Genomic DNA, 19,491 nt, shown 5'->3' with positions numbered 1-19,491 from the left:
TGAAAATAATCCTTATTTTTGGCCCTAATTTCAACCAAATGGTGAACTTTTATAATCAAAACTGAATTGGAACAAATGGGCCTTAGAAGTGGTGTCTTTTTGCCCTATGTTGTCCCAGTAGTATATTTGGTATTCATTATCTAATGTATCATGAGCATGATTTTAATTGATCTGCCAAAGCAGTGATATTAAGTGAGGTCAAAGGTAACACTTTATTTTAAGCCCCTGAATACAATATTAACACGTAATACATGACTTTAACACCAGTGGTGAAAGGTAAATAAGTGCATTTACTGTCTGTCCTTTGAGTATTATCTTCTGCTACTTCATACTTTTACCTCACTACATTTCTGAGGGTAATGTTGCACTTTTTATTCTAATACATTTATTAAATTTCCTTAGTTTATAAAATATGGTGCATTGCTGTATATTCAACTGCCCCACAGTATATAGAATAGCTAAAATTGGATTCACACTGACAAACTACAACATGCTACTTTCACAAAACAGCATGAATAATGATGTTTCCATAACGTCATCTACAATATCATGATAAAAATATAACATTCTAGGGTGTCCTTTGAGTCAAACCTGTGACATTTGTTGAATGTCAACAACCCATTCTCTTTCCTCTTATTTGCTGCCTCAAAGTATACTCAATACAAAGTTTTTACATGTGATGGAGCATTGTTATACTGTGATATTACTACTGTTTCTCAAGTAAAAGTTCTGAATACTTCTTCCACCACGATAATACACTCTAATATTGTTGTAAAACAAGTGTTTATTGATGCATTTGTCAAAACTCCTAGTATGAAGCGTCTGTAACTGGTGTATAAACACTTACTAGAAATAATAGTTTGACCAAATAATTTTAACTTAGGTCCACTTACTGGATTTCTCTTGAGGCTTTCATCTGCATGTCACAGCGTAGGAGCAGGAGATGGAGTTCGCTCAGCTGTCATGGAGAGAGAGGATACATTTATAGATAAATAACTACTTTGCTAATAAATGGATACAATAAATGAATACAGTTACCATAATAATAAAGATAATACAACATAGTAAATATAATAAATACATACTTTATTATTTTCATTACAGCTGTCTTACAGATGCATTTTAGGAAAAGTCACCATGTTGATAAATACAGTCTTAAATTCCTTTATATCTGCTTACAACTGCATCATGTCCTTGTGGATTATAAACAAGATAAGTGTTTATAAACTGCTTATAAATACTAAATAATGGGTTAAAATAAAGTGTTAAGTCATGTCTGCTTGAGATGACACATAACTATCATTTCAAGCCTGCTGAAATAAACAATATGCCACAATGAATTCAGGCACCTAATCAGAGATAAATGTATTTACTTTTCAGGTATAAAGATCACATGGTACACAGGGGCTACAGTGAGAATGCCTCTGAATGTTTTCTCCATGATTTGGATCACTGAGCAGCACATAAAGTGTTTAACCTCTCCTCGCTTTGTAAAGCTGAATTAATTTTTCGAGCAGTGTGCCTGAATTCAATTTGTGCTAAGTTGCAGCGAGAGATTTATGCATGAAATCCCTCTTAGAGCTTATTTTCACTCTTTCTTCGCTCCGTAATCCCTCTGCCACTGCCGCTTTGTATGACATAGTTATATCGTTATTGATTTACAACAACTGGACACTGTCCTGATTAGCACTGTGCGATTTGCAGAGGATTTGGGCTGCGGGAGCTCATGATAAAGCAGCGTGTACATTTGAAATGATGTCAGAATAGAATAGAAATGTATAACACAGTAATTCAGAAATCCAGTGGTTGATCCAAACGCGATTCTCAATCTTGTTTTAATGGCAAAAAAGGGACTTTAACCCTTGGGTCCTGCAGTGATAGCAGTGATATGATATTAAATTAAAATACTATGATGTTTATCAGGTGAAATATTCCATCTCTAACCTTTTATCATATATGTTCCTTCAAATTTCAACATTGTAAAAGGAGAAAATAAGCTTCTCTAAAACATACTGAGCTGTGCTGTTTTTGGTGCATGCTGGTGCCTCTGGGCCCGTGAGGAGAGACCCCCTTTTTGCTTTGTAATTCAATTTCTCTGCCTGTTGTTTATTTCATAGCTCCCCTGTGAAGCATCAAAAGCTGATGTTCTGTCAGCCCCTAACTGTCGTATATGTTTGTCATTCACAGCCCTTGTTAAAGGAGGAGGAGGAAAAAAAAGAGCTTGACTTTTTCCTTTCCCCAGCTGAGAATTCCCAGAAGCAGAATTTAGATGGAAACTTTTTTTGTCACTTTCCTGTCTAAATTGGCATATCTGGCTCTCTCCTCCGAAACCAATAAACTGTGAACCTGGATGTATCTGTCAATCAAGCTCAAATTGACTGCAGTATGCCAGATGACAACAGCATCCTCTGGAATATAAATATATATGTTATTTACTGTATAAGAGCAATGGGATGATCTGATTGGATTATCAGCATCTGTCTTTGCTCATCAAACATTCAGTTAATAACAAAAATAGAATGAGACTGCTTGTCTCAGATTACCTAAATCTAGGTGAAATAAATATAAAATGGCATAGTTGATATAAAAACACTTTAATAAATAAAGGTTCAATGTATAGCACGGGGCTGAATAAGAGGAATTTTATTCACATGGAAAACTACCTTAATAATCAAGTTAATGCACAAGTACTGAAATCTTGATTTACTGTATATATTATACATGAAACAGGCTCTGCAGCTATGATTTTTAATTCATTTGAGAGAAAAAATAATCTCTTATACTCAACTTTTTGCCAACTGTGACATTAATGTTATTACTCCCCATTGGATGAGCAGTAATTATCTTAATGTGCAGATTTCATTCTGTAGATTGCTCTTGAGGAAGTTGAATCATTACATCTAAAAAAGTTGCACAAGACAAAAATATGTGCACAGAACTGATCTTGAAAATGTATGATCCATTAAATAATTAATTTTTAAGAAGAAACAGTAAAGAAACAGGTTGGAGCTCTACATGTGAGAGGAAATATAGTTTTGACAGCACTAAGAAACACTGCTGTTTCAGGTATTATAACCGCGAACCTCATCATCTACAACTTCAAACCACAGTGTCAGATCTAACTGTTGACCTTTCCAGTTGCTCTGCACTAATACATGCTGACTGAACACTGATGCGATTTGTACAGTGGTTCTATGAATATGCCGCAGCCAGCAACTGAATTATAATTTGGTTACTGGTGTGTCAAATGTACAATAAATCCTCAGGATGTTATCATTTGCAGTGACACACCAAGACCGGGGGGGTGGGGGGTGGGGTGGAGAAAATATGAAAATGCATTTCACGTCTTTATATCTGAGTAGTAGTTTGGACGTTATGAAAAGAGGGAATGGATCTGCTGCTTTATGTGCTGTATCTAATTGGATATGGCAATATATAATACGATTCTCCAGTATCCATCAATTCCTGTGTTAGACCTGTTTGTATGGCCGTGTCAGTGGGGCAGCCTAGCTTGTTATGATGCCTGAGCAGCAATTATGAGGTAATTTTTGACTCTTGCTGTGTGAGGCCATCCAGAGGATACTTGAGGGGAGGTTCCTAATGAGTGAGCATTGATTGATTGGACATAATAAGTGCCCTGCTTGACTGCAAGCGAGTGTGAGAAAAAAAGGAGGGGTGGGGGGTTGGGGGTAAGTGTGGTTTGGATGACAACATATTTCCAAATGAAGCAAATGACCAGCAATTACATCTGTTAGCGTATAGGTGAGCACCACACCTATGCCAAAACGAGCCTAGGCCGCCTGCCTGGCTGGCTGGCTCAGCCCAGCACCAAACCTCATTTACCCTTCACCAGTAAATAATTACCCTAATGGCTATTGTGTGATACATGATGCAATTAAAGCCTAATGCAATGCACCTCACTTAGTGAACGTGTCAGGTCCCACATAACAGGCACTGGTGGTCCTGGGCTAACGGGGTTTGCTACCTGACTGGCCAGTAATGGGGATATCCTCCAGTGCCGACAGAAGAGCTCCCTAATCAGCTGGATCTGTCAGTCGGGCATGTTTGTTTGCAACTGAGGGGAAATATTCAGAGAGAGAAGTGAGGGTGGGGAAAGCAGAATCTGAATCTGCGGGCTATTCCTGGTAGCGAAAGAGGGAATAATAGAAGCGGGTAGAAGAGAGGGCACAGTCATCAGCCCCCATCCCCCCCTGCCCCATAACCCCAGCTTCCCCTGCAGCTCCCCTCATCCTCACCTCCCCCCGCCTCCCCCACCTCCACCACCACACTCCCAACACCCCAGTCACTGTCAGGCCAAACACATGATGAATTGCCCTGTCAACAGAATTCATTCAGGGACCAATTAATTCAGCAGAAATGAACTAGAGCCATCAGTCGCTGAAAAACTCAGAGCAAAGAGAGCAAAGTAGCTCTCTTTGGAGGAAAGAGAGACAGTGTGTGTGTGTCAGGGAGAGAGAGAGGGAGAATGAGAGAGAGGGTGCCAAGGGAGTGCAGTGGAAGTTAGCCTGACAGGAATTGGTCATTTAATGCTTTAGCGCACTGGAGACAGCCCCTGTCATAGAGGAAGCCATGACAGGACTCCCCTGGTACTTTATTTATTAATTATCCAGAGCAGCAAGGGGCATTTAACTGTCTCACTCCAGGCCTGTCAACTCGACTTCTTGTCATTTCCTCTCCATAAACAGGTCCTTTAGAAACAAACCCAAAATCAACACAGGACAAAATGTAATTATTCAGAGCGGACAAATATTTTTGTTGCAATGGCTGTTACATAAAGAAAAAATCAATTGTCACGCTCAGAGTGGTTCAAAAGTGTGACCCTCTATGAAAATGTAAACACCTGACTGTCATCGAGGAAACAATATCTGGCGTGTTATGTCAGCTGATCAGCTGTCAACAGTGAAAGGGCTCCGGCGAGTCAGGTCACTCTCACGACCTCTCAACACAAAAACAACACAAACATAAACACCCCTCAAAGAGCGCACACTTCTGTTAGAAAAAAAATCATGCTTTTTATACAGCTGTTTCCTGTGCTTTGAACCCTCAATACGAAGGAATACCTCCATGTGCATACATGTGCTATTAACTTTCTAAATGCCTGGAGAGGTAAAACTTAAGCATTTCACAATTAACAGAAAAGACTGGAGAAAAGTGTGACAAATACAAATGGTTTTGTGCAGCGGAATTTAGTTATTTCTACCTGGGTTTTCAGCTTAATATGAGATCTGAAATAGTTTGCATGTAGTTTTTTTTGCATAATGATTAAGATATTTCTTTATTGCAATATAGTATTTTACTTAGTTACTACACCTTGTTGCTCATTTCAGCTTTAATTTTCCTTTATTTTACATCCATCTATCTCCTTTACAGTAGCACCCAACCTGAGGCTTCTTTACTGCAAGCTGATTGCAATGATCTGTAAACTGTAACTTACTGTTCTGTGACCTCGTTTGTAAGTCACTCTGTATAAAAGTTAATCTATGAAAGGAGGAATTAATAAATGAATGAATGACTGTCTGAATAATTGTAGCACATTGTGGTACCTTTCTAAATGTGAAGGGTTAATCTGAAAGAATACTGCTGACTCAATAATAAACTGATCTTCAGAGCAGTAATGCAATGATTTTTTTTTTTCACAGAATGTAACAGTACAACTACTGTCCTCCTGCAGAGTGTTTTCTCTGTGGTGGAAATTCAATGAGTCTGTGGCTGACCTATTCAGTCAAAGGTTTGATCTTTCCCTATTGTGTTGTGTTGATCAGGTGGTAAATATTTGATGGAACCTTTTCTTTAGCACAGTATGCATACTAGTGTAACAGGAGGATGAAGTGGCAGCTGGGAAGCTGCTAATGCCATCAGGTATTCCTTACCAAGATCACACAACAACCCACCGCAAAACAACAACGTCATCTGCCCTAACAGTATTACAAAGCACTTTTACAAAACAGGAAATACAGAGAAACTAAATGAGGGAATGTTAAATGATCCCTCATCTAGTCCTCTTAATGTCATGAGTGTTTCTAGACTTTAAATAAACATGTTGCGGTGAGCTAAACATCCAAGAAGTGTGTTAAATCCACACACTGGCATCATAGTCACGACCCCAAACTGATTACCAGCACCTAACTGAGAGCTGATCTTCTCTGCAAGTTTGAAACAAAGGCGATGAAATCTAGAGGAAGCCAGAAATAAGAAGTGCTGCAGTATATAATTAATTAAATGAGACTAATTAGGAACATGAGAGCAGGTGCCAGGCTATGGGCTGACAGCACAGACAGCCAGACAACAGGAAGGGGGAAAAAAAAAACCTATGGGTAAGGGGTGTAACGTGACAAGAGGAGGGACAAAGCAACTTTCTGTGTTTTGTCACATGAAACCTCCAAGGAATATACGTGACAGAAACTGTAGACCCAGACGCCATGGGGGTCTTTCCCTTTGTTTAAGACAGATTTTCATTTCGCCAATTTAAGGTTGATGCAAGCAAGAGATTTTCCTCCTCATTATTTCTGCACATGATAAAAAAAAAAAAAAAAAACAGAGCAGTGCGACTGAGACACAAGTATATGAATGTGTGCACAGGAGACAGCATGGAGGTGTCACACATTTAGAGATACTATGCATATAAATGGTAACACAGGGCTTACATCACAGACTGCACAGCCTCCGGTGTATTACAGAATTCCAGCATAACAGATCTCAGTGTTATTTTTTGCCATTTTTCAGTGATAAAAGTAATTGCAGCTCACTGGTTCCTGTTCCAGAGTGATATTAGGACACATAACATCATAGATTTTGATATGAACCATTCTGCTGCATAAATTGTGTACAACATAGGGGAAAACCTGTATTAGTGCCACAAAAAGCACCTCTTATCCTCTTTTTTGTCCACACAAATGTGGTTCCCATTATGGAAAGTCCAGCTTGTGCAGCCAGAGATGCTCAGAAGGGGCATCAGCCTATTTTATCACAATTTGCTCACTAACCAGTTACAAATGTGGCATGTGATGACAATAATGAGGCTTGATGTCACTTAGCCTTTGCGCCGTGTGTGTGGAATAGCAAAGCAGGATGTCAGAGTGCTGCAGGTCCTACACTGTGGCACTGAGAGGCCTCCTGCACGATTGGTGACAGACACCTCGGTTAGAGAGAGAGCCGCCTCTCTAACAGCATTATAAATTACTGTAGATCCTATTTGTGTCAGTGGAGGCAAGTGAGGGGAAAATTCAACATCAGCCTATTTATTCATTTACTTATTCCCTGGCTCGGTCAGGCTCAGTGCTGCCGGAGAGGAGCTCTGCTCCGCTCCGCAGTGCCACTCTGCCTCAGAACAAATGCTGTGTGTTTACGGGGACACATGGGCATTTTATTTTAGAGGCACTGGTGATATCAGAGTCAATCAGGCCAGAAGAGGGAAGGCATTACAGTAAAGCTGATTTTTTTTCTCCCTATCTGGATGGAGCCTGAATTTTTAAACAACCATAAAGTGTAAATAAACCTTCAAGCGTAGACAGGATGTCCACCTCAGGCGAAAACATCCTTGCTGAGACGTGACTAAAATGTCTAAGAAAGAGTTTACTCAGACATTTCTTTAAAAACATATTTACACCAAGTCCTCAATGACAAAACATGTTATGTGGGACAGTGTGTTACTATGTGGAGATATGTGTTATGTGTAGGTTGTTTTGCCAAAACCAATAGACTGTTTGTCCAAAATGACTCTCCAAAAATGAATTAAAGTCTAAGTGAGAGATTTTTGTGCTCAATAAAAAGGCTCACCTGACTGAATGTTCAAAACAAGAACCTTAACACTGCTTACTTTGCTAAATCAATAACAAATGACAGAGAATGGATTCTGAAAAAAGTCATTTCCCAGCTAACAATGCCACAAGTGATTTAAAGGAACAAAGTGACTGCAGCTCGATATGTTTTTGTATGCACCTGTTAATTCAAAAAAAAAAAAAAAAGCTAATACAGAAAAAGAGATAGAGCTTTTGTTTAATTATCATGGGATGGCTTGGACTGTGCATCATCATTAGTTTGACTAAATAGCATCGGTCAGTGACTCAAGTAGTGGTAAATGGCACAATTAGCAGGCTGAGCAGGGAGAGGTATATTCAATTTGAAAGCCTTCTTTCTTAATCCATCTCCTGTGATCATGAGAAATGCTGAGCTATGGGCTTTTACGCTCAATGACATTAATCGGGTTAATTCCAAGTAAAATGTCAACATTGTAATCAAGAACTAGCACACTCCAGCAAAACATAAATGTCTGTGAATGCTAAATTTAAACATCCTGAAGCTTGTATCTTTCCCATCTCCATCTTAATGTCACCCTCTTGTTTCTGTGCAAATTCCTCTGCTAACAAGTTGGCACATCTCCTCTTCAGCTGCGCATATTTGATTAACAGCTAAAGAAAAAAAGAAGCACAGATTAGTTTGAAACCTACGTAGCAACCAACAACAATGAATAGCTTAAGCGCAGACACCAGGGAGGTGTTGACATGCTTCCTTAACATGAACCTGTTGTTCCTTGTTCTACTTCTCCCAGTGCCCCAGTGCCCCAGTGCTTAATCCCTCGGTGCACTTACTCTGTAACCCCAGCAGGTGCAGCGGGAATCTATAAACACAGCTGGTGCGTCTCAGCGTCGAAACTCTCAGATCTACCCTCACCTCGCACCTCACCCTGCCGAAAACCCCCCAGTTTACCCTGAATACCATGCATAACCCAGATTCATGATGCTGGCTGATTCTTTTATCAGAGCTGCAGGCAGGACAAGGGTTCGTGTCAACTCATTACAAGCACTCAGTGTTGCCGTCAGGATTTTTAGAAGCTTGTCAGGGTTAAAAAGCCACTGAAAAAGCTTAAAGACCATCATGGGACACTAGCACTCTCTGAATTCTTGTCTGGTTAGTACCTCCTCAAGGCAAGGTAACCTATAACATGTACACAGTTAGAGGAAACTGAGATACATCGATGATTTTAAACAACAAATAAATAAACAGAACCCAGCAGTTAGAGGATATTCTGACCGAAACAACTGATGCTGTCGTTCATACTGGGTGGACAGTCTCTCTCATAACTACACAACAGCAGATTTGTCACTGTCTTCCAAAATTATCTATATGAGCATAACAACAATGTCCCAGAATTTTGAGGATCCATTAATATGGTTACTGCTTGGTTTATTTCAGACAAGTTATAATCCTATGATGCAAAATTGATGTCTTCTTTATAAATCCCTGTAGTTGTACTTGTACCAATACAAATATGCTTCCTCTGCAAAAAAAAAAAAAAAAAAAAATGCCCGCAGCCAGCTGTTCGGCTCTTCCGGGTTACAGCATTATGGGACATGTATTCATGAATTACGTGCAACGCACACATGCACCAACTGTTGTCTTCTGAATTTCGTTCAGTACACACATGTATCAATTCCCATGAATTCCTTGTGCATGTACAAGCTATGTGAATCTAACATGAGGGTGGCGGACACTGCCACTGTCGACACAAGCTACTGTTCACCATTACAAGTTAATTAGTGCACGTAAATACATTTAATATCTATGGCAGAATAAAAGCTTTTAACAGACGATGATAATTATTCACATAACCAAAAGAAGCACAATGGAAGCATAGGTCATTTTAAGCAAACAACTGATGCTAGTTCATTGTTCATTATAAATAAAAAGTGTTGTTCTACCTACCATCAACACTGGTAATGTGGATTTCAAGTAATTAAAAGATATACGTTTGAGGATAGTTACAGTACAATATGTGCACAGTGGTTAGAAAGGTGGATAAACCGAAGAAGTCTGAAATGAAGACAGTCAAAGACAAGTAAAGGATATTGGAGAAATGGTCTGAAAACTGAGACCAAACTGGCCTTATAAAATAATAGGTGTTCATGTACAATACTGTCCATTGCATCTGTTTCCCTGCCTTATGTATGTACAGATATGTCACCAGGTGTCTCCTCTCTTTTCTCAAACCTTGATGACTCTGGGTATTGGTTGTCTCATTCACTCTGATTTAATGTTCTACTTTGCTTTGCATTTTAACTCGTTAAAGTGTCGTAGTCTATACCTGCCTGGGAACGCTGGTCCTGATTGCTTAGGAAATTCACCGCAGCCTGCCTGTAATGAGAGCGGACAGAGGTTAGAACAGCTCAATAGAAGAGATAACCAGTCTTTGATCCAAACAGCCATGCAGAACATACAGGCAATAGCATCAGAAAATGTACTGTCAGGAATTTTGGATTTTAAATTACACCTGATTAACCTGAAGGGAAGTGCAGGAAGAGTTTGGTGGACTTAAACAGGCAGAAAAGAAACATGAAGTCAGTTGGCCACAAAACCTGTCAACTTTCCTGAAGTGTGTCAGGCATTAGCACTTTGCACAAAGACAAAAGAGAAAAAAAAACATACTGAACGTGTATATCAGTTGCCACATCTAAGAATGAAATGCAAGCTCTGTGTGATGAGGGATTTTATTTCGTGCACCTGTCATTCACTTCCATCTAAAGCGCTGCAGAAGTGTGAGAACAGCCCTTGCTGATCAAGATCAGTGAACAGTCTCATCGTCTGCAGATGTCTGCTGTGTTATTATCAGAAAACATCTCCACATCAGACTGCTGCCATGAAACATACATTAAAGATTTGATTCAGTAGAACTGAAGCTTGAATTACTTTGTGTGTAAGGAAACATAAACTATAATGATACTATATGAAGCATAAAACCATTTTTGGTCTTATTTAGACATTAACTATAACAAAACAGTGATTTAAACTAAATACAGCTGGAATTTTGACATGTAACTTCAATTCAATTCAATTCAAGAAATGACATAAAGAAACAATGCAAAGATTTACATAGGGATTAACTGCCTGTGAGGCCATTGTGACTGAAATGATATTATAATTCTGCAAGCCAGCCCTCACAGACAGGCTGACATTCACTATGTTTACATGCACCAAATATTCCAATTTTGGCCCTTACTTCCAAAAAGACAGTATTTCTATCAATCTGTTTACATTGCTAATGAAAATGAATATTCCACAAATATTCCTTTTTGCGGCAGTTTCGCGGCAAAATCCCAATTGAGATCTACATTCTGAACATGCTGTTTACATGACCCATATCAAATTAAGAATACAGCCATATTTGTAATAATAGCAGAATGTGTGCATGTAAACATAAGGAGTGTCGGACTTGAAACTCACTAAGGGACACAACCACTGGAGAAAAAAATAAAACTCCAATTTTCTTCTAAAGAGTTAACCTGCCAAAAACTCTCATTGTAGACTGAGGTAATAAAGACAATAATTAAAAGAAGGAAAGTGATTTTTCTTTAAAGAATAAAATTGTCCCAAGGTATGTCCTATTAGACTGGCATGAAAATGTATCTGTTGATGAGGTCATTGCCCTCTATAACTAATATTTTTCTTTAATCATGTTTTGACTTTTATTAAAACTGTAAATTGATACTAAACATTGTCTCAAATCCCTCAGCTCCTGAATATTCACGAGGGTCAGCTAAAAAAAGACTCAATCATCCAGAGTTGCCACCTCAGCCACAGTGTGACTGTGCCTTCCAAAACACCTGAGGGGGAAAATGATTTCCTCATCGCCAGGCTAATGGTGTTCATTTCTGTTAATCTATGGCCCAGTGTTTTCCAATTTGGAGGGTGTATCCTCACTCTCCACTGTCTATTATGCTCCAGGGCCGGGGAGAGGCCACTCTCTCCCCATCTTGTGGCACTTGAATTAAATGGAAGCAACTTGATTGCGGAGAAGCACGAGGCTAAGCGATAAAGCAATTAAGACACTCCAATTCTTAGCCAAAAGACAGGGCAGCAATGGCTCCAGAGAGAATTAATTTGTATATAATGATATCCTCTAGTCCTTTCATTCACATTTTTGTTTCATGGCTTTTTGGGGCTCTTTTGTGTGGAGGGTACACTCCTCCCTTTGCTTGTCAGAGAGATGAAAACAAATCTGTGGTTAATAGGTTCTCTGTGGACAGAAGAGGTCTATTGGAGAGTCATTTTTTGCAATGAATGGGAGGACTGACTGAAGTGGCCAGAAGAAAGGACACTGATAACAGGATGGATAAACAGCTGCCGCTCTGCTGTGGGTTGAGTTCAACCTGATAAGATTTGCTTCAGTTTGAGAAGCTAGCTAAGTTAGATTCATTTATTCAAATCAGCTGTGAAGCAGCTACAGCTGTTGGTTTTTACAGTACTGTTAGTTTATAAATGTAGGTCCAGTATGCTCTCAGTGCTGGTCCCTCCTTTTTTATTATTATTTCAACCTACAATACACAATATACAGATTTTCTTATTCACCTCACTGAGTTTTGGGTTTATTTGCAAACATTTTAAGATATCACACTCTGAGATTTCTGCCACCATCAATGAAGGTGAATGGGATGTTGTTTTAGCTCTCACAGGCACTATTTCTTTAGTAGAGGGTAGTTCAGTTTGTAAATGTTTAAGTTACGTTAATATACAGTTAGTTTGCAGGAGCACATTAGCACTTCAGCAGTTGATATCTCTGTATATGTTACCGGCTACCGCTGGGATAATCTTACAATGAAGATAAAACTACATAGTACCTCATTTTAACATGTATTTCAAACCTTAATACAAACTGAACTGAAAGAAAAGCAATTCAATTCAGTTTGTCAGTCTGACATTGAATGGACAGAATTACATTTAGCTAGCTAGCTAGCGAGTTACCAAGGTAATTTGCTAGCTAGCTAGCGAGTTAGCTAGTTAATTAACTCAAGTGAGACTAACCAGTCGGCATGGGCCGATTGACGTAGCACAGCCACACGGGAGCTGTTGGTCAAATGTTGTCTGGGAATGAATGACATGAAACTTCAAACAGTCTGTTTGTAAAATTATCTTTTTACCTGTTCAATCGATTCAGCTTCCAGTCCGGTCTGTAAAGTGGATGTACTAGAGAGCTCAGCCTTGCAGCATTTTTTTCCAGTGGCCACCTGCGGTACTGCAATGAAAAATCCCCCGCGGCCCAAAAAGCATTTCCCCATAGGCCCCCATTGTAAAAGAGACACTTGTAAAACTGTTGGCAGGACACCTCCAGCTATAAAGAAAGTCAATTATTACTCTTTGTATTTCAGAATTTTAAGTCATGGAGTTTTAAGCTTTATAAAAACTTTTCAAAAGCCCAGAAAAGTCGGGTTTCTCTGAGTGACGTCACAGCTGTGTGTGGGCAATCTGCGCGTGGTCATGTTATGTCTCGGGAACGAGGACCATTTACCTTATATGTGATAGTTTATGTGATCTGTGCAGTGTCTTATCTTTTTATATACAGTCTATGGTAACTTAAATTCATTCAACCTGTCATCTGTTCAAAACAGCCGACCATCTCCTCTTTACCAATTTATTATCTGTCTCCTGGGTTGGTAGTTGACAAAGCAATGCATAGGGTCAAATGTAATCTCTCATTTTCTCTCTCATAAAGAACCACTTGCTAAAAGTTCTTTAAAGAACCTCCAAAGGTGCCTCAAAGAACCAGATTTGTTCTCCCTGTTGTGACTTTTCTGATTGAGCAAGGATTTATTATAAGGATTTATTATAATAATACGCTACAATAACAATAATACTAAGAATACATAATAATAATAATACAACTATGGTTTGTCACCGTAATTGAAAAACCGCCATGTTTAGTAAAGATTTTGTTGTAAGCTCAGGATAGTTCACTGACACAAGGTATGACGCAGATTATTTTAAATATTTAACCAAAACTAAGATCTTGCCTTAGTCCTATGCTCATTTTTAGAAGCCTAATCCAGCTCCACATGGGTCACAAGTTGCAAACCCCAGTCTACTATAACTTAGTTCTTACAACTTCTGCCAAATATGGTGATGTCACGCCTCCTCGAAAATACTGTAATCCAGGCCAAAATTACATTTTCTTATTTTGCACCAACTTATTTGGCAAAGCAAATTAGTGTTAGTATATTTAGAAGATAGGATTGTTTAAATGCACTGAGTCACATTCATCTCCATTATAAAGTCAAAACTATTTGCACTGAATAGAAACCACTGCGATCATTATGAATTTTTTTTGTTGTTACTTGGTTTAACTGATATTTTATCTTACAGTTCATTATAACCTATTTTAATTTCTTTATTAAAGAATGTAACTATACTATTGTCCTAGAAAAAAACAACATGAAGGAGTTCAAGGAGTGATAATCATTTTCTAATCACGAATGTGATGGCTTATAGACACTAAATGTTTGAGAGCAAACAATTTTCTCTCCAGCTGGCCTCTTTATAGATCATGAAAATATACTACTTAAATCAATGGGAGACATCCCACACACAATGGCAGCCCTGCTGTTCAATGATGGCTTTTGTATTGGGGATAATCTACTAAGGTCATCAATCATGTCATGCATCCTCCCCCAAAAAAAAAAAAGAAAGAAAGAGAGAGAGAGAAAGAAAAAAAAAAGCTCTGGCTGATGTAATGGATTGAAACATACCTATTATAAAACAACTCCCTTCTTCCTCCTTCTTCACAAAAAGAAGATGTGAGTTTAAGTGAAATATCTGTAAAGAAATATATATGTTTAGCACCATACTAAGGGAATACTTTACACTAAACACCCAGGGAGTCAATAAGGCAAATTGTTCCAAATTCACTGTCAGGCATGTGGCGAGACAGGCATTTTCACAGCAAAAGACTCCCTGGTTGAGCTGGAAATGTACAATTGACCCTGTCTGCCTTTTCAAAATGGTGCAACATTATAACCTGGGGGAATGTGTTGTCATCCAAATGAGATAAGTTTATTTTCTGCGATGTAGCATTTGTTCCATCAGGCAGGGAGGCTATAAAGCTAGAAGGATCAGTGGGGAGTCGAGCTCGGCACATGTGGTGCGAACGAGGAGCCCGACGAAAAGGCTTGGCCACCGCCCAAATCTCTGCCTCTGCCTTCTGTGCGGGCCCAGCCTTGGAAAGCAGGAGGCCACAATATTGTGGAACAAATTTCCTCTAATCTGAGCGTGCTGGTCCGGGGGCTCCAGTGGGAAGACTGCTCTCCTGTGCCCTCCCCGCCTGTCCCACAGATCAGCCCAGTTTACCCTTCACAGTGCCAACACACTGCAAGACGGATGAGATGTCGGCGGGGGGGTTAGGGCTGTCGGATCCGGTGGACGTCATGTGTGCTCTCAGCAGGCCAGCGCTTTGCCCTGGAGAAAGGAGCCGAGTGGAGAAGAGCTGGCACGGGATTGGTCCGGCTCCCACCTGCATCCTCACAGCCAACACTGATACAACTTTCACAACTTTAAAGCATGTCAATATTAATCTGAGACTAATGATTGTTGCTGCTCAAATCAAGTCTAACACTAAAACATGAACTGACATTTTGTGTCTGCCTCTCGGGATGCTCAAATGAAACCATGTTAACTAAGATGACAAAAACAGATGGTGACACCTGTCCATTTTCAGGATAAAAAAACACAAAAATAACATTTATAGGATACATTTCCAATTGCAAAGACCCCACACAGCAGAGTGAGGATCCTTCTGTTGTCAAGGACTACATTTAGATTAAATGTGGTGCCATAGGCGCCGATGGAGACAAGTCACATGCTCTGCTAGGGACTGTATCCATCAGCTTCCAGTCATTTTACAGCAGCATGCAAGGCTCTTCGGCTCAGGATTGATCGAGACAGGAAAGGAGTGGGTGTGATGAAATATATAGCAGATAATTATTTATGGTGGAGATGCTATGAAGCTCCTCCAGCACTTTTTTTGTAAGCAGCTTCTCGGGGAATAAACATTGTTTATGCCACAAGTTTGAGTGTTAAAACTTTGAACTGACAGCTTTAAGATGAATTCCCAGCACTTCTTTGTGACTTGTGGTTGAGGGCTTACTCTTGATGTTAGAAAGAGTAATGAAAGGATTGTCATGACGGCACAACAATCAGAAAAAAGTTTGAACTTATCCAAAATTAAAGCCTTCACATAAAACTGATTGAATTGATAGTACTTTTTGTATTTCATACCTGTCGTCCTGCACCCAGGAAAATTAGCAAACATCTCTTTCCTCAACAATCTCCTAACTGATCATGTTTAGAGCATCTGGGAAAAAAAGTTCCTGATACCACGCAGGTGGAAAATATCAACATTATATATATTGTTACAGGGGTCGGATGAACTTTTCTTCCCAGTCAGCAGTTTATATTTACAGAACAAGACATATTATTGGAAAGCTAGCAACTGAGCACTTACCAAATACCTTATGATAGTTCAAATAAGATATCCCATACTCTACAATACAAGTCTCACAGTTCTGCTCAAAATGACGCATCGACTACAGGGAGCAGCTAACATGCCACGAGTGGCTACACTGTCACAACAGAAAAAGACCAACTAGGTGTGTGTATGTGTTTACAGTGCATCCAGATGAACTGTGGACTGAGAGATTTCATCCTCCTCACATTGTTTACAGAAGACTAAAGAAGACCATCACAGTGCTGTCAGACATGAATACGGAGGTTATGATCATTATGTCCGGTACGTACATGCTTTGTTTCCTGTGAATCCTTTTTGCCTGGGTACACAATTTGAATCCCACATGCCACACAGACTCTACCAGTGACCATGTAAACTACTATATAGAGAGGCAATTACAGAATGCAAATACATTGAATGGCTTTTTCCTGAACACAAATAGCAGCAAAAGTATGGTTTAATATATTGAAAACCTTAAGAATTATTCCTTGAATTTTAAGTAGTTGTATATATTCATCACATTCATGATCTAAAACATTCAGCTTGTCCATTGATATACAGTGTGTGCTTGCATCTGTTGTGGTTATTTAAAAATGAGGTAGACTGTGAAGCAAACAATTTCTCAGTCTTCATCTCTAGCCAGCTTACAGGAGCCCATTCTAGGAAATTTTCCAGCTGCAAAGCCGAGCTGAGCACCGTTAAGCACCCGAGTGCACCCCGAGCCATTTTCCATTTGCAATAAACCCCGTTTGAAACAGGGCAGAACAACAGAAAAGTTGACTTGTTAACACAGGGAGAAGGAGGAGGACTTGTATGGTCTCAAATGAGCAGTCTGGGGCATTTTCATGCACCCCGGGTGGGTGGAGGGAGGGAGGGGGTGGACAGGCAGGCAGGGAAGAGGACAAGGGGGGGTTGCGATTTCCATAGCAACAGTCAAGTCCCCAGCTGTCATGTTTGGGCTGAGATAGGTGCTGTGAGCATAGGGACCACTTAACCCCAGCCACACTTCAGCTTAGGAAGTTAAGATGCTGCTGAGTGTCTGTGCTGTGCCTCACTTAAAATGCAAACTCTATACCCCTGGGAAGATAAGGGAATGCTTCTGAATTAACCCAGGGATACAGGAGGTATGCAAAAAGCCTCCTCAGAAATAATTAACCATCAATGTTTTTGGATGTCATTGAATGAAGTGTAAAGGGGAGGAAAAAAGCAGACAGTGAGAGCATCGAGCCAGGCACACAAACACAATGAACTCCCAGTTTATCATCATGAGTCACTTGAAACACATTCGTTAGCTAACAATAATAGGAAGCAGGGTCTATTGTTCAGTAACCCACAAAGACACACTGTCAGAGGTAACATCATGAGGATATCAAAAGTTTATATTCGTTATGTTGATGGAGTCCACTTTAAACTTCAAACCTTTTCCTGGCAGCTTTCACATGAGCGATGTGGAATATGACGCAGCAGTTGGACAGCTCTAGCTCATCGATCTGGACTGTCAAAATAAAAGCCTTGAAAAATGGTTTAAATTGCAATCTACTACATGTACCCCTCAGTGTGAGAGCGATACTCACCTTACTTCTTATTCTCTGCCACCATCCAGGTCACAGGGTTTATCCCTCCAATTACGACCAGCTGAGAGCTCTTGATGCTCAAATGAGCAAAATGAATTCATATTATGTCTGACGCTACAAGCCTTTGGTCAGACAGCGTACATGGTATTATTACAGTGTTTAAGGCAAGGCCTATGTATGGGACTTATGTAAGGGCAGAGCACGAGAAGAAGTGAAAACGGAGGTAAAATGTCGAGGAAGTGTAGAACTTCAACTCAGGTATTTTTTCCATAAACAGCAGCTGCTGAGAGGACATTTATTTTGACTCTCTCAGCCAGTAAGTTAACTAATTTCAATCGTCTCAAACATTAAATGTGTATTTTATGAAATCAGCATCGAGCAAGTGCAGTCTGGTGTTCAGATATTAGGACTGTGTAATGGATTTCAAATACCCTCTGTGATTCAGGTCCAAAATAATCCAAAAAAGATGACTTTTTCTTTTAAGAAAAACACCATTTAAAATGACTTTTAACCATTTAACACCCTCTCTCCTTTTCTATATAGTTTCAAGTATGAATACCACTCTGTCCAACACACTACCAACATCTCCAAGGCTAAACTAACTGTCTAGTCTGTACTAAGAGCAAACTGTAAAGACAACAGTTCACTGTTTTACAAGGGTACATGTGCCAACTGTTGTTGAAATGGTGAATTGCCATTTTTGTACTTCAGCTTTTTGGACAAACAAATGAGATGTGATGTGTTAGTGATCTGATCTTCAAAGGTGCTGAGTTAGACTTATTCAAACACCTTTTGACAGAGCCAGGCCAGCTGTTTCCCTTGCATCTAGTCCTTATGCTAAGCTAAGTTAGCCTGCTGCTGCTAGTAGTAGCGTCATACTCACCTTACAGAGATGAGATGATTTTCTCATTTAGAGTGAACAAGCATGGGATTATCCCAACCCCCAGCCCATTCAGTAACAGACTCTACCATCAGGATGTGGTTTTTTTTCATGTTATCTATGGCATGTACTGATATACATCAATATTTAACATGAGATTAAACATTATTAAACTAAACAGGGAATTAAGTCTAACTGCCTCTTCCAGAGCAACCACAAAATGTGATCCTTGTTTTAACAGCGGCAACTGCTGATTGAGCAGAGAGTCGTCTTTACATGCAGGATCACTCCCGTCTCCTCTGAGCTTTCCCAGCAGCCCTCCGCAACATAACAGATATTGCTCACGACAGGCCAGACAAAATGTCCCTGTTGTTTTGCAAGGGAAAATGTGGCATTGTCCCTCCACGGCAGTCCCCTTCTGGGTGTGAATGGCCATCTAATCAAGCTCTGCCTTTCACTGCAGCTGGTTTACAGCGAGCAGCGGGGCTGACCTCTGAGGGGCCCGCCTCCCCCTCCCCGTCCTCTGGGACCCTTCAACAAGCTTTAGAGGCCAAATGAGGTGTAAGTCTATTAAAAGGGAGTTTGTGTGTAGATCACAGTCCCTCTGGGGGTGGGAGCCTTTGCCTTGTCATTCAGGTGCGGCTAATTTCCTTCTGCTCCACACGCAGACATGAGGCCTGCCCGTGGTCCTCATCGCGCTCAGACGAGACCCGCTGCTAGAATTTCAAATGACAGCTTCTTGCAGAGGC

The 19,491-nt window shown here is 40.0% G+C and overlaps 1 long non-coding RNA gene across 2 annotated transcripts in view; it reads right to left on the bottom strand.

Moving 5' to 3' along the window:
- LOC108899066 (uncharacterized) overlaps positions 1-13,069 on the bottom strand; it is a 46,080-nt gene extending 33,011 nt beyond the window's left edge. For both annotated transcript variants that reach the window (XR_007809228.1, XR_007809227.1), the window contains exons 1-3: positions 12,933-13,069; positions 10,103-10,152; positions 894-958 (exon numbers count right to left, since the gene is read on the bottom strand). This is a non-coding gene — a long non-coding RNA (uncharacterized LOC108899066). The remainder of the gene's footprint in view (positions 1-893; positions 959-10,102; positions 10,153-12,932) is intronic.
- Between the last annotated feature and the right edge of the window lie 6,422 nt (positions 13,070-19,491).

This window comes from Lates calcarifer, linkage group LG23, assembly GCF_001640805.2.
Source record: "Lates calcarifer isolate ASB-BC8 linkage group LG23, TLL_Latcal_v3, whole genome shotgun sequence".
Lineage (NCBI taxonomy): Eukaryota > Metazoa > Chordata > Actinopteri > Centropomidae > Lates > Lates calcarifer.
The sequence above is the reverse complement of the archived record's forward strand: the minus strand, read 5'-3'. Positions and strand labels throughout refer to the sequence as shown.